The 13,856-nt window shown below is 40.9% G+C and overlaps 1 long non-coding RNA gene across 1 annotated transcript; it reads left to right on the top strand.

Moving 5' to 3' along the window:
* The first annotated feature begins 298 nt into the window (after positions 1-298).
* LOC113633859 (uncharacterized) lies at positions 299-12,410 on the top strand. Its single transcript, XR_003438387.1, has 4 exons — positions 299-3,377; positions 3,786-3,847; positions 11,026-11,385; positions 12,014-12,410. It is a non-coding gene; the product is annotated as an uncharacterized LOC113633859 (long non-coding RNA).
* The last annotated feature ends 1,446 nt before the right edge of the window (positions 12,411-13,856 follow it).

Here is a 13,856-nt window from a genome sequence, read left to right as displayed (position 1 = left end):
AAAAAAAAATCACAAAGAAAGAAGAGGAGGTAAGGGAAACATTCAGATTCTTTTCCATTCACGAACATGATTTTCAGTATTCTGGAGGAATCTTTTTAGTTTTTTCAGATATTTTTCATATTCTTTTTTTTTTTTTTTTTCCATACGCAGGCCTCTCACTGTTGTAGCCTCTCCCATTGCAGAGCACAGGCTCTGGATGTGCAGGCTCAGCGGCCATGGCTCACGGGCCCAGCCGCTTCACAGCATGTGGGATCCTCCCGGACCGAGGCAAGAACCCGTGTCCCCTGCATCGGCAGGCGGACTCTCAACCACTGCGCCACCAGGGAAGCCCCATATTCTTGATTTTATTATTTACCACCTAGTATAATTAAGAAAAGAAATGAGATTTTGGAATAATCAATACTTCTGTAACAATTGTTGATATACACATTCACTTCAGGATCGGAGAATGATCTTTTTACAGAAATCCAGATTTTCAGATCACTAATCCTAGAATAGGATCTAATTCTCCATCCTCTTAGAGTTGGGATTCAAATACCAGTTTTGTGCTTTAATAGTTGAGTAATCTTTGGCAAAGTTATTTTATTTCCTCTGTGTCTTTTTTTTTTAATAAAATGGAGATGATGTTGTGGGATGTTCCCATTTGCAATTATCCAGTGGCCACCAAAGGCTGAGTAGGCCAGCTCTGCCACTGATGGATGTGAAAACTCTTTGGCTCAGCACACTATGTCTATAGGAAGCTACATGTATTAAAAATAAAGACTCACAGCTAAACCAAAACGTTCAATTTCTGGGCCCCCCTTTGAAGAATAAGAAGATTTCCCCCATTTTCTCTTTATGGCAGGAGAATTAAATTTGATTAAGCCACAGTGAGGTTCTGGAGGAAGTTTCTTAGAGAAGATGGGTCTTTCAAGGAGAGTCCTTCCAAGGGTGAAACTTCATCCACATCACTGTGCTAGTTCTTAATGGTCGAAAGCTGCCTATCTACCATTTTCCTGCTATTGGAATGTTCATCTTCTCCCTCCTCCACTTAGTGCTGAGGCCAAGACAAGGAGCCACAGGGGCTTCAGGCCACCAACGGGCATCCACCAAGGTTTGTCCCAAAGCTGGTCATCACAGACCTAGGAGCGCTGCCCTTCAGAAGCCACAGTACCCTGTGAAGCGTGCTGGTTTCTGAATAAAGGGAGTGAGCATTTTAGTTTGTGAGATGTCAGGATGCAGGAGAGCGTGTGAGACATTAAGCAGTTTGGTGCGGTTGGCTGGACACCTGTAGGAAATGGGTTGAGGAAGATGAGGACCAGATGGGACTGGGTCAAAAATGGCTGGAAGTAAAACTAAACCCAACTAGCTGACTGGTCACTTTCTTCTTTGTGTCCTTACTCCACACTGCATGGATTTCTATTCTGCTATTTTTCAGAATTGGTTATACTTATAAAATATAAGTTGCCTTTACTTCACTATAAAACCCTGAGGAAGAAGAATGTTTGTTGCATTCCTTTCTATCCCAAATGGCCCATACAGTGCTTGGCTCCACAGGACTGTATAGTATTATATGATTGTAGCCCAACTGGTTATTATGAGCATGGATAACAGAATGAAATAGACTTGGGACTGAGTCATGACCTGTTACTACCTACCATGACCTTGTACAACTTAATTGCCTGAGCACCAGAATATTAGTAATAAAATAATAATAACTAATAATAATTATTATTTTTAGTTATTATTATAACATTTCTTTAGAGTCAACTATGTGCCAGGCATTGATAAACTTTTTACATGCATTATCTTATTTAATTCTCATATAAACTGCATCATAGGTATGATTTTATTCCAATTATTCAATTGATAAATAGCAATGCATACATATTATGACTCACTGAAGTTATAGATACTGAAAAATAAATAAAGTACTTAAATTGTTGCTTGTTTGTTTTCCATCACAGTCTGAGCAAGAAAACTAATGCCGAAGCTAGATAAGCAGAACGTAGATTGTCCCCACGCATTAGTTGTGTGCTACTGTGTAATTACTCCAAAACACAGTGGCTTAGAACAGCAGTAAACATTTATTATCTCACACAGCTTTTGTAGGTCAGGCGTCCTACAGGCGTCAGGAGCAGCTTGACTGGGTATTTCTGGCTCAGGCTCTCTTGTGAAATTGTAGTCAAGATTTTGGCTGGGATGCAGTCATTTGAAGGCTTCCTTGGGCTGGCGGATCCACTTTGAAGATGGTGCACTCACATGCTCCACAAGTGATTGCAGGCTGCTGACAAGAGGCTGCAGTACCTTGCCATATGATGTCTCCATAGGGTTGCTTGAGTGTCCTCATAACATGGCAGCTGGCATCTCACAGAGTGGGTGATTCCAGAAAAGACAAGGCTAAAGCCACACTGACTTTTATGACCTAGCCTTAAAAGCCATACTCTGTCATTTTGAAATACTCCTTTAGTTATACCCCTATTCAAGAGCATGAAAATCAGGAAGCAAGACTCATTGGAGGCCATCTTGCAGCGTGCCTACTGCCATGTGGGTTAAGAGGATGAGAAAGAAAGATCACAGCGTCAAGTCTACACAAAAGTTAGTATGGCTCAAGACAGGTTGGGATGAGTAGTTGAAAGCTAAAGATATGAACAATGCAGAAGTGAGAGAAGCCAGATTTTATGTGGCTATGTGTGTGTGTTTCAGGATGGGGAACGTGACTTAAGTGATCTACCTGTGTAGAGACGGACTTTCTTTGAAAACTTGAATACCCTTTTTGAAAGATTGGGTGGGGGAAATGTAGAGAGCATGGATAACATTCATCTCAGATACACAAACAGGGGAAAATGTATAAACGAGACACACCCTTCAGAAGAAAGTCTGAAAGTTAGTGACCTTTTACCAGACTCTTGTGTTTTAGATAAAAGAGAATGTGCTCCAGATAATGCCTGTAACTGGCCCAAAAGATGATGTCACTGAATTGAACCTGCAATTTAAGTAGAAATAAAAGGAAAAAAAAAAATCATGACGATAAAGAAGTAATAAAGACCTGGTTTGAAAAACAAAAATTCCTATTTGGCAATATCTTGGGGAGGAAAAAATGATGGTATTTAGATCAGCAAATCTGGGTCAAATGCATCTCAAGGAATTAGCAGAAAAGAGTGGAGGGGGGAAAAACTGAGATTTTTGAACAGGAAATGCATGGCTCCTGCAAAGAAGTTATATACTTTTTATTATTTTCCAGCTCAAGTGGTTGACCTGCGTTCATGGTCAAGTTCAGAGGTCAATTTTGTGATGGCTCATCGAATTATATCTAAAGTCCAGAGTCATGTGGGCTCTTCCGTGGGGCTCCCTTCCCACCACCCCCGCCCTGCAATCATGCTGAGGAAGAAAGCCAGGTCTGCATTCCAGCATAATGTATTCTCCATTAGTCTAAGCTGTGACTTGTTCATGATTACATTCAATTTGAATGTTTACATTCACTTTCATAATATTTCCTCTGGGTTTATTATTTCCATTTGTAAAAATTCACTCAGTCTTCTGTGTCGGAGAAAGCCGATGTAATTAGCCAAGGGCTGTTGCACTGACACACGAGGCCTGGAGCTTTTCAAGAGCAGATAGATGATGCTCTACTAGAGAGAACTTGAGATTCCCACTCCTTTGCTTGCCTCAGACTTCTAAGGCATTGGATGTAAGATGGTGTTGGGAGGTGAGAGAGGGCTTTGAGAAAACAGGGGCATTGTAGGTGTGGCTTTGCTGTCTCATGGATAACTATATTTTGGTCTTCTCGACACCCTCTTTGCCAGGGCACTGACCTCTCCTGACTCGCACACCAGATCATCTACATGGGTACCTTGGGGATTACCATGTAAGTAGATTAAAGCTTCCTCATGGTGGCTGTGGGCTGGGTAAATATCATATTCATTTCTCTGTCTTTGAATATGTATTGATTCCGAAGACCTAGGTTTGGAAAAATGAGCAGTTGTAGGGTAATATATTCAGTCACTCATTTGTTCATTCAATTCACATTTCCTAAAGGCACATTATGTATTAGGTACCAGCTTATGTTCCAAGAGTGCAATGGTTTTATTCTCCAGTTCTTGAGAGGCAGTCCGCTGTTGCCTCCGTGTAGCATCTTCCAATCTTATATATTTGATCCATCAACAAAGGAAAGACAGGATTAATTTCTGTTAGTAATATGCCTCTATGAATGCCATTCTCACAAGTTTTCTTGAAGGTCTCTGTGGACACATCTTTGGATTTCCTCTGAGAATGGACATGAAGTGCCCATTTTATCCAAGTCTAAATAGACTCAGAAAATTGCCTATAAGCTTGCACCAGAACCAAGACAATCTTTAATTTTCTTTCCCAAGATCTTGAATGGACTCCAGTCTATTATTAATTGGGATTATTTCAGTCTAAAGTAATAAAACACCTGATTTAAACTGACTCGACTACAGAAGGGAACGTATTGCTTTGTGTGACTCATCAACTTGACTTCAGGAATCAATTTGACTTCAAGTGTGGTTGCACAGGTACCTAAACAATGCCAGCAGGACTGGGTTTCTCTTCTTCTCTGGATCTTGGCTCTGCTTTCTCTGTGCTGATCTCATTCTCCAGTAGGATCTCAGAGGCACCACCTAACTCAATGCAGTTCTTAGGCTGCATCCTACTCGGTTTAAATCCAGCATAAAAACGACCATGTGAAGTGGGACCAATTGAAGTCATGAAGTGCACTCTGACTGGATTGGTTTAGGTCGTGGGCCCCCCACTGGGCCAGTTATCATGGGGTGGGTATGTTTCATATCCTCTTTCTCTAGGACTAGGGGTGAGCTTAACTTAAACCACACAACATGAGAGTGGGGGAGTGGGCATCTCCAAATAACAATTGAGTCCATCCCCTCATGAAGTGGGAAAATACTCCAGGGAAGCAAACCATACATGTTCACTACACATACATTGATTTAATTTCCCTGGATTAAATATTTAAATTATTTTCTTAGATATGTAAAATGATGAAAGAACTAGCAGTTGTATTTTGTTATGTGCTGGTAGACACACCTGACTTATTGTGTTTAACTACAATAATTTGACCCATTTTGGATAAGTTGACCATATGAGAGGGGGCAGGGAATAGACTAAAACACGTCACATAAAAACAGAAGAACCGAGGATGTTCAACCTCGGGGAGTTTTTAGTACTTTGCAGCATGGTTGGAGGGAGATAGTATTACATCACTTATTTGAAGTACCTTAAGGCAGAAGTAAAAACAGATTTGTTCTTGAGACACAGAGATTTCTACTGATAAATAGCTGTCCAGTGTAGGAACTGATGCCTTGGTTAGTACTGTTTCCTAGACTGTAACTGTTCAAGCATAGTTTTATCAGACTGTCAAGAATGGTGTAGAAGGGCTTCCCTGGTGGCGCAGTGGTTGAGAGTCCGCCTGCCGATGCAGGGGACACGGGTTCGTGCCCCGGTCCGGGAAGATCCCACATGCCGCGGAGTGGCTGGGCCCGTGAGCCATGACCACTGAGCCTGCGCGTCCGGAGCCTGTGCTCCACAACGGGAGAGGCCACAACAGTGAGAGGCCCGCGTACCGCAAAAAAAAACAAACAAACTACATGTTGGGCATTGTACTAGATCTTTTGAATATGTTACTAATTGTGTCCTCATAGCTCTACATAAACTATAGAGATTGTTATTTCAGTTTTACACCTGAGGAAACTGATGCTCAGAAAGTGGAAATAAGTTGCCCAAGACACACAGTTCTTAGGTGGGAAATAGGATATAGACCCTGATATTTATGACTTCAAAACACACCCTCCATGAAGAACTAAATTAAGTTGTACTTAATCCTGAGCTCTGGTTTTGGAACTATAAATGAACTCAGGTTTATAGCCTGAATTTGTTCCCGTATGTCTATGCAATCCCCTGTGTCTGCCAGGCTTTCTCTGATCCCACTCTGAAAGTGTAAGAGGTTGTTCAGAATGACCTGAACCCAATTAGAAGAACCAATGTGCTGCATGTTAAGCTCTGAGGAACAAAAGACCTCTTCTTAGTGTCTTCACAGTGTGATGCTGTGTTTAATAACCCTGAATGTGAAAAATCAAGAGCGTAAAGTATCCTAATTCCAACTCTCCAGGCATCTGGGGTCCAAGAATTAGCCACTTTGCTTTGGTAAAATGAGAGAGCATTAAACATAACAGGAAATCAGATTCCCTAGAACCACTAGCTCTTATTTCAGATGAGAAAACTGAGTCCCAGAGGAGTAAGATGATGTATACAAGGCTACATAGCTAGTTAATGATGGAACTGGGAATAGAATCCCGTTTACTGGTCTCCCAGGAAAGAACACTTATCACCCTGGATCGTAGCCAACCTAAGATGAAATATTAAGCCAACCCAACTCTTAGAAGAATAGACTAAAACACTAAAGGTTTTATCCTATTTTGAACTTCTGTCCTCTCCCCACCCCTCACCCAATACTATTATACTGTCCATAAAATCTTGGTTCAATAGATTGTTGAGTCATGATTTGACTAAACTACGAGATTAGAGTTTGCTTTAGGCATTTATAGAGGGAAGGGGAAGGAGGAATATGGGAAGGAGCTCCTATTGTAAATAGTGCTGCAGTGAACATTGGGGTGCATGTAACTTTTCAGATTATGGTTTTCTCCGAATATATTCCCAGAAGTGGGATTGCTGGATAATATGGTAGTTCTAATTTTAGTTTTTCAAGGAACCTCCACACTGTTCTCCATAGTGACTGTACCAATTTACATTCCCACCAACAGCTTAGGAGGATTCCCTTTTCACATACCCCCTCCAGCATTTATTGTTTGCAGACTTTTTGATGATGGCCATTCTGACTGGTGTGAGGGGATACCTCATTGTAGTTTTGATTTGCATTTCTCTAACAATTAGCGATGTTAAGGATCTCTTCAAGGGCTTTTTGGCTATCTGTACGTCTCTGTTGGAGAAATGTCTATTTAGATCTTCTGCCCATTTCAGACAAAGACAAATATCGTATGATATCACTCATATGTGGAATCCAAAAATATGATACAAATGAACTTATTTAGAAAACAAAAACAGACCAACAGACTTAGAAAACAAACTTATGGTTACCAAAGGGGAAAGGTGGTGGAGGAGGGATAAATTAGGAGGTTGGGATTAACAGATACTCACTACTATATATAAAACAGATAATCAACAAGAACCTATTGTATAGCATAGGGAACTCTACTCAATAGTCCGTAATAACTTGTATGGGAAAAGAATCTGAAAAAGAATAGATACATGTATATGTATAACTGAATCACTTTGCTGTACACCTGAAATTAACACAACATTGTAAATCAACTATACTCCAATATAAAATAAAAACAAAAAAAAGAAGTGAAAGGAGATCAGAGAAGGCTAAAATTCTATACTTAGTGAAATAAAGGCATTTTCAAAGAAAAAAAAAAAAAGGAGGGGGGGCCTCCTACAGCCATGATTCTCTCACAAATAACTGCAATCACTTGTGCAGGAAAAAGATAAAACATGACCTAGAGTTACTGGAGAGGGACCAGAAGCAGACTAATTCTAGAGGAAAGAGGACGGCAAGGAGCAAGTGACTTGAAGTCACGCCAGAGGCAGTGCCATTTTGCATGTCTACAAAAACAAAGCGAAGCAAAAAAGCAAAACACCTCACTAAACATTTCTTAAAAATTCTAAGATCAAAACCAAATGAAATCTACCATCTTTCTGGGCTGTAAAACCAGAGGACAGAGATAGAAGTGACCACATTGACCAGAAAGTGAGGGAAGATAATTAGAAGGAGGGAGACAGAAAGGGGAGCCTGAATTTCTAAGTATAAACTTCCCAATCTCTTGGGTGACTCATGAACTACGCAAGTATGGGACAAATTCTAGCTAAGAAGAAAACAAATGAGCTTAAATTTGAACTACCACCCAAGAGGTAGAGTTTGCTGTTTGAATCTAATCAAATTAAGTGCCTGATTAAACAAAACACACAAGTAATCAAATCTAGGATCTCCAAATATAACATTAACATCTCCAGGATGAAATTTTTAAATTACTCAACAGATGAAGAACCAAGAGTGTCAGGAGAGAAGGAGCCATCCCTGGCTTCAACCAGAAGAGTTCTGATTATTTTCTCCTTCTTATAGGGTTTTCCATGGAACATCCCATTAATGCCACTAAAAGGTGGTTTGCAGTCCTTTGAAGTAGATGATTTCCAAGGTGGTTTCTATCTCTAGCATTCAGCTGGCTATTATTCAATCTATACACTTGGAGGGATCTTCAGAAAAGCCCTTGTGTGCACCTAATCACTACTCCATAATTTGTAGCCAATGTGTGTAGTAGCATGAGGCAATGCTTCTCAATCTTTAATATGTACTCACATCACCAAGCTTCTTGCTAAAATGTGTTTCAGGAAGACTGGGATGGGACTTGGGGGTCTGCATATCTAACAAGCTGCACGTAAATCTGATACTGTTTGTTCAAAAATCATACTTTGAGTAGCAAGTTTCCTAGGGACACAGTTTCACAGTGAAATTCAATAACTAAATAAGAGTGGGGACGGCTGAACACTGTACCTGCTCTTATAAATTTATAAAGCAATTTTCTGAGAAATACTGCAGACTTCTGACTGTGTTTTAACTCAGTGTTTCCTGAATTAATTTCACCACAGAATCTTTTTTTGAAAGAAAATCCTATTACATAACACCAAATAGGTGGTATATAAAACATAGTTTTGGAAAGTTTTATTGTATGGGAGTCTTAAAAGAAATGCATAATTCTGTGTTTTTATGCACTTAATCCCCATTTCTGTGTTAGCAAAGAAACCATTTTCTCAAATTTTTACCTGAGAATAATGAAATATAGGGCTCCCCTGAACTGTGCTTGAAATTTCAAATGTGAATTTTTGGAAACCATTTACAGAAAGAAAAATGTGTGTGTCAGCAGTTACCTAACTGGGTATGTTTCATGGCGTCAGCTACACTGGTCTAATTTGAAGACCTTGGAAAATGCCTTGAGCTAGAAAAATTTACTCCATTGGTTTGAGTACTCCACTGATGATGAATTATTTCTCCAGGTGAACCTTTCCTTTATCTCCTGTTCTTAAATGAAAAGGCTCCCAGAGGGCTGAACGTGGGGTCACTAACCCACACTAGTCGGGGGAAGAGTTGCTATGAGCCCTTGTTCCCTCAAGGGCAGTGAGAAACCATGAAACAGATGGTGCCGTTGCCTCCCATGTATGTGATCAGTCCTTCTCAAAATGTCCCCCTGTATCCCTGACTTTCCAACAACCTAATAATTAAACTAGGGCATGGATTATGACTTCTGTTGAACAGACAAGGAAATGGCAGCAAAGATGATAAGTTGTTTGAAGTCCTCTGTCTATTGGAAAGGATATAGAAAGATGCCTAGGAGTTAGTAAACTTCTCTTCTGTGCCAGGTACTTCATATGCTTAATCATTCAACCACATTTTATACATTGGAAAACTGAAATGCAAGAAAACTAGCCACTTGTCCCAGTTAATAAATGGGAAAACTGGGATTCAAGCCTCTTTGTTTGACTCTCATGCATGCGGTGCAGACACCTTCAGTATTTCTTCATCTGTCTGAGATATTAGTAGCTACCAGGTCTTGAAAATGAGGGAAAAGTCCTCACCAGGATAATGAGATAGAAGTGCAAGATCAGATACTTGCTGCAGAGTGTACTCTACAGCAGAAGTTTGCCCAAGTTCAACCTAGCGATTTCATTGCATGGTTTACCTTTTTCTTTTGCCTTTAAAATATATTGTATGGACTTCCCTGGTGGCACAGTGATTAAGACTCCACACTCCCAATGCAGGGGGCCTGGGTTCGATCCCTGGTCAGGGAACTAGATCCCATATGCATGCTGCAACTAAGAGTTCAAATGCCACAACTAAGGAGCCCGCCTGCCACAACTAAGGAGCCCACCTGCTGCTACTAAGACCTGGCACAACCAAATAAATAGATAAATAAGTAAAAATTATTTTAAAATAAATAAATAAATAAATATTTTGTACAATATCTTGTTCCAAATGGTGTTATTACCATCTCATTATTCCTTCATGCCTTTTAATGAAGCACTTTTTTCACAGGGTGCATTTTTGATATCATTCATCTGGGAGAAATTCTACAGATTTTTTTAAAAGCACATGACACACAATTTCTATTTGAGATTCTATTTGAGATTGATCCCGCCCACACCCCTCCCCCCAACCTTGACATTCTGGAGTCTTAAAAACATTCTTCCTAAGCAAAAACACCAGACAGCAGAGAAAGAAAACAATAAGACACACCTTGTAATTTTACCCAAAAAATCCCTGACAGATCAGATCTATAAATTCAGAGTCATATGGAGTGAGGCAGACCAAGAGCATGAACAGACCACGTTGTCCAGAATTCCCTCTGCTGCCGACATGGTCCAACAAGGTTCAAGGCAAATATTCTCTTGCTCAGATTTGAGACATCCTTCTAGGAAGAGAACCTTCCAACCATCTGCCTAGGAAGCCATTTGTACCATGTCCTCATAATGAGATTCGGTATTTTTCATAGAATTTCACACTCGACATGCTGAATGTGTCTTATAGATCATTTAAAACGTGGTCTTATATTTTGTAATCAGCCAAAGTGAAAATACATGCGCTGCCAGCCAGTCAATTACTAAGTCATTTTTACACTCCCGCTGGGTACCAGTCTGGACTGTGGGGAACGTGTGGCAGGCACTGGGCTAGATGCTTTCACATGCATCTTCTCCGTTAGAGTTAATAATTACAACGATCGTAACGATAGCAAGCAGTTATTTATCTTATTATGCAATAGGCACTGTGATAAATGTTTGCATGATGCCTGATTTAATGCTCACCGTAATCCTACGAGATAAACAAGTCTTCCCAAACCTCATTGCTCACCAGCATCAGCTGAGGAACTTTATTACAATGAGTCCTAATCAAGACCTATTGAGTCAGAATCTCTGGGTTAAAAACATGAAATCTCTATTTTTCAGTAACTTTCTGAGGAATCACGAGGCAGCCTGAAGTTAACCAGCACCTGGGAAAAATAAGACAGATGTTATTATCTCCATTTTATTCACCGGAAATCAAAGCTCAGAGAGAAAAATGTGTGCCCAAGATGTGCTGGCTTGTCACTGACTCACCATTGCAGCCGCCTTGAGAGCATCCTCAAAGGTCTCCTACAACTCAGAGTGTGGTATGAAGATTGGAAGCATTAGCATCACCTGACACCCAATCTGCTAAGACGAGCATCTGCATTTTAACCAGACCCCCCAGAAGACAGGGTGTGAGAAGTGCTGCTCTGGACCACTGAGCTGGAGACTGAAAACTGCATCTCCCAGACTCTACCATCAGTGAGCTTATTTAATTTTACCAACGGGAGGCACTGAGGGAGATCGGAGGGTGGAAGGAAGGAGGAACCGTCTTTGTCCACTTTTGCAGAGACATTAGCAAGGGGCGGGGGATTTAAGACAGGCTACTGTGGGCTCCAGCCACATGGATGGGGTCTGGCGAGCTCTGGGGGCGGTGGGGGCGGGGGGGGGGGGCGGCTTCGGGGATCCTGCTGACTGCAGTGGCACAATTCGGTAACAACAGCTAACAGGTCAGCGTTCACAGGGGCGGGTAGAAAACTAGCTGATTTAGGGGTAACAATCTTTTCTTCTCTTTTGCTCCTTCAGCCCTTTCCGCATCGTTGTAAACATTTTCCTGCGTTAAGTCCCTCTTTACTTGAAATAGCAAGAGTGGTTCTCTTTCCCTGGTTGGATATTAGCTGATATTACAGCTTAGTTATCATACAATAATCATGCTCCTTGTCAGAGGAGCAGGGTGAGGATTCAGCTCCAGAGTCTGAGACGGCAAAGCTCAAGTTCTTAACCAGTATCAAATACAGACGGTCCCAACTTACAATGGTTCGACTTCTGGTGGTGTGAAAGTGATATGCATTCAGTAGGTACTGTACTTCGAATTTTGATCTTTTCCCAGGCTAGTGATGTGTGGTCAGATACTCTCTCATGATGCTGGGCAGTGACAGCTAGCTGCAACTCCCTCTCGGCCACAGACCTGAGGATAAATAATCCATACACCGACAACCGTTCTGTAAGCATACAACCGTTCTCTTTTTCACTTTCAGTACAGGACACAATAAGTTACATGAGATATTCAACACTTTATTATAAAATAGGCTTTGTTTTAGATAATTATGCCCTACTGTAGGCTAACGTAAATGTTCTGAGCACGTTTAAGGTAGGCAAGGCTAAGCTATGACGGTCGGTAGATTAGGCGTATTAAATGTATTTTTGACTTGATATTTTCAACTTATGATGGGTTTATAGGGACTTAACCCTGTCGTAACTTGAGAAAGATCTGTATATCAAAAGCACTGCACAATAAAGTGTTCACTTCTATAGGGTAATTGAGCTGTCTTCTTGCTATTCGTTCTTTTATCTACTAAAAAAATATATATAATAAAACTTCCTGTGCCAAGAAGTATGATAAGTTCTGGGAATACAAAGTTGAATAAAACATAGCTCCTGCTACCATGGAAGGAAGATTCACAGGCAATTAATTATAAGACAATGTGGTAAGTTCAAAATTGAACCAATTTCTAAGGACAGACCAATTTTAACATGACTGTTACTTGAACAATTATGAAAAAAACCAAATGATATTTAAGGCTGATACACCTGGGGACAGGAAGTCTTTTGCGAGAATAAAACCTTCCTTACCTCTGAGTAAGGAAGACAGGTATTGACTGACCTACTTCTCTGAGGTCCCTCCTATGCTATTCATTCATTCATTTGTTCGTTCAATTAATAGCATTGAGTGCTTTATAGCAGGACCTCTCTATACCTTGGGAATAAAGCATTTGAGTAAAATAAGAGGGATTTGATCTCATGGGTCTTCCATTTTTAGGGAGAGACGGTCAATGAGCAAGTAAACAAATGAAGATCATTTTATTCTATGAAAAGTGCTCTAAAGGAAATTAGCAGGGAGATATGAATGAATGCAACTGAGAAGAGGGGGGTATTTTAGGTACAGTTTTATTACAGGGAATATTCGTGTAGAAACCACTGTCCTTGTCCCCAAGAAGGACATAATGAGTCTGAAGGCAATGCTGAAAAGTGGGTCTCAGGTTAGAAGAGCTGCCAGTGAGAACACAGCACATGTAGAGCCCCCTCGAAGCTAGCACCTTCCCTCCAGCGAAGCACTGCTACAGCCAGCATTCAGAGTGCAGGATTCTTCAGGGCAGGGGCTGGCTTTTCCTTAAAGCTCCATTCTTCACAGTTGACAGTGGAAGAGGCATGGCATGGTGCAACGATCAGACACTGAGAGTCCCCAATCTTGGTTTAAAAGCTGGTTGCAACACTACTAATTCATTTGTATCTCAGTTTAACAGCCCGCAAAATGGGTATAATAATTCCCATGTCACAGGATTGTTGTGAGAATTGAATACTCTACTTGGTGCATATCGTGTAGTAGATTACCTGACTCACAATGGGTAAGCAGTAAATATTCTGTGAATTGATTTGCGTGACATATACAAGCACCTTAATGTCAGAAATCATTGTGCTTTTCCCACAAGGTGATGGATCTCTCTCAGAAGAGATGGTGGAGTTGGATGTGAGACAGGGTTTCTTCTCCTTCAACCTCTGTTTACTTGACTAGAGGAGATGGAAGGAATGGGTGGGTCTTCCTCATGGAATTGAGGGCTTTCTGCTGGCTAAGTCTCACTGGTTGCCTCTGCCATTCCTCTTACGACCAGATCTGCCAGGACACCCACTTGCCAATGTCCCTCTGAAATTGTGTTCCCCAGAACTGAACAGAG

This window comes from Aethalodelphis obliquidens, unplaced genomic scaffold, assembly GCF_003676395.1.
Source record: "Aethalodelphis obliquidens isolate GAN/ISIS:26980383/991018 unplaced genomic scaffold, ASM367639v1 scaffold41, whole genome shotgun sequence".
Lineage (NCBI taxonomy): Eukaryota > Metazoa > Chordata > Mammalia > Artiodactyla > Delphinidae > Aethalodelphis > Aethalodelphis obliquidens.
This window is presented reverse-complemented; position numbering and strand designations above follow the sequence as displayed.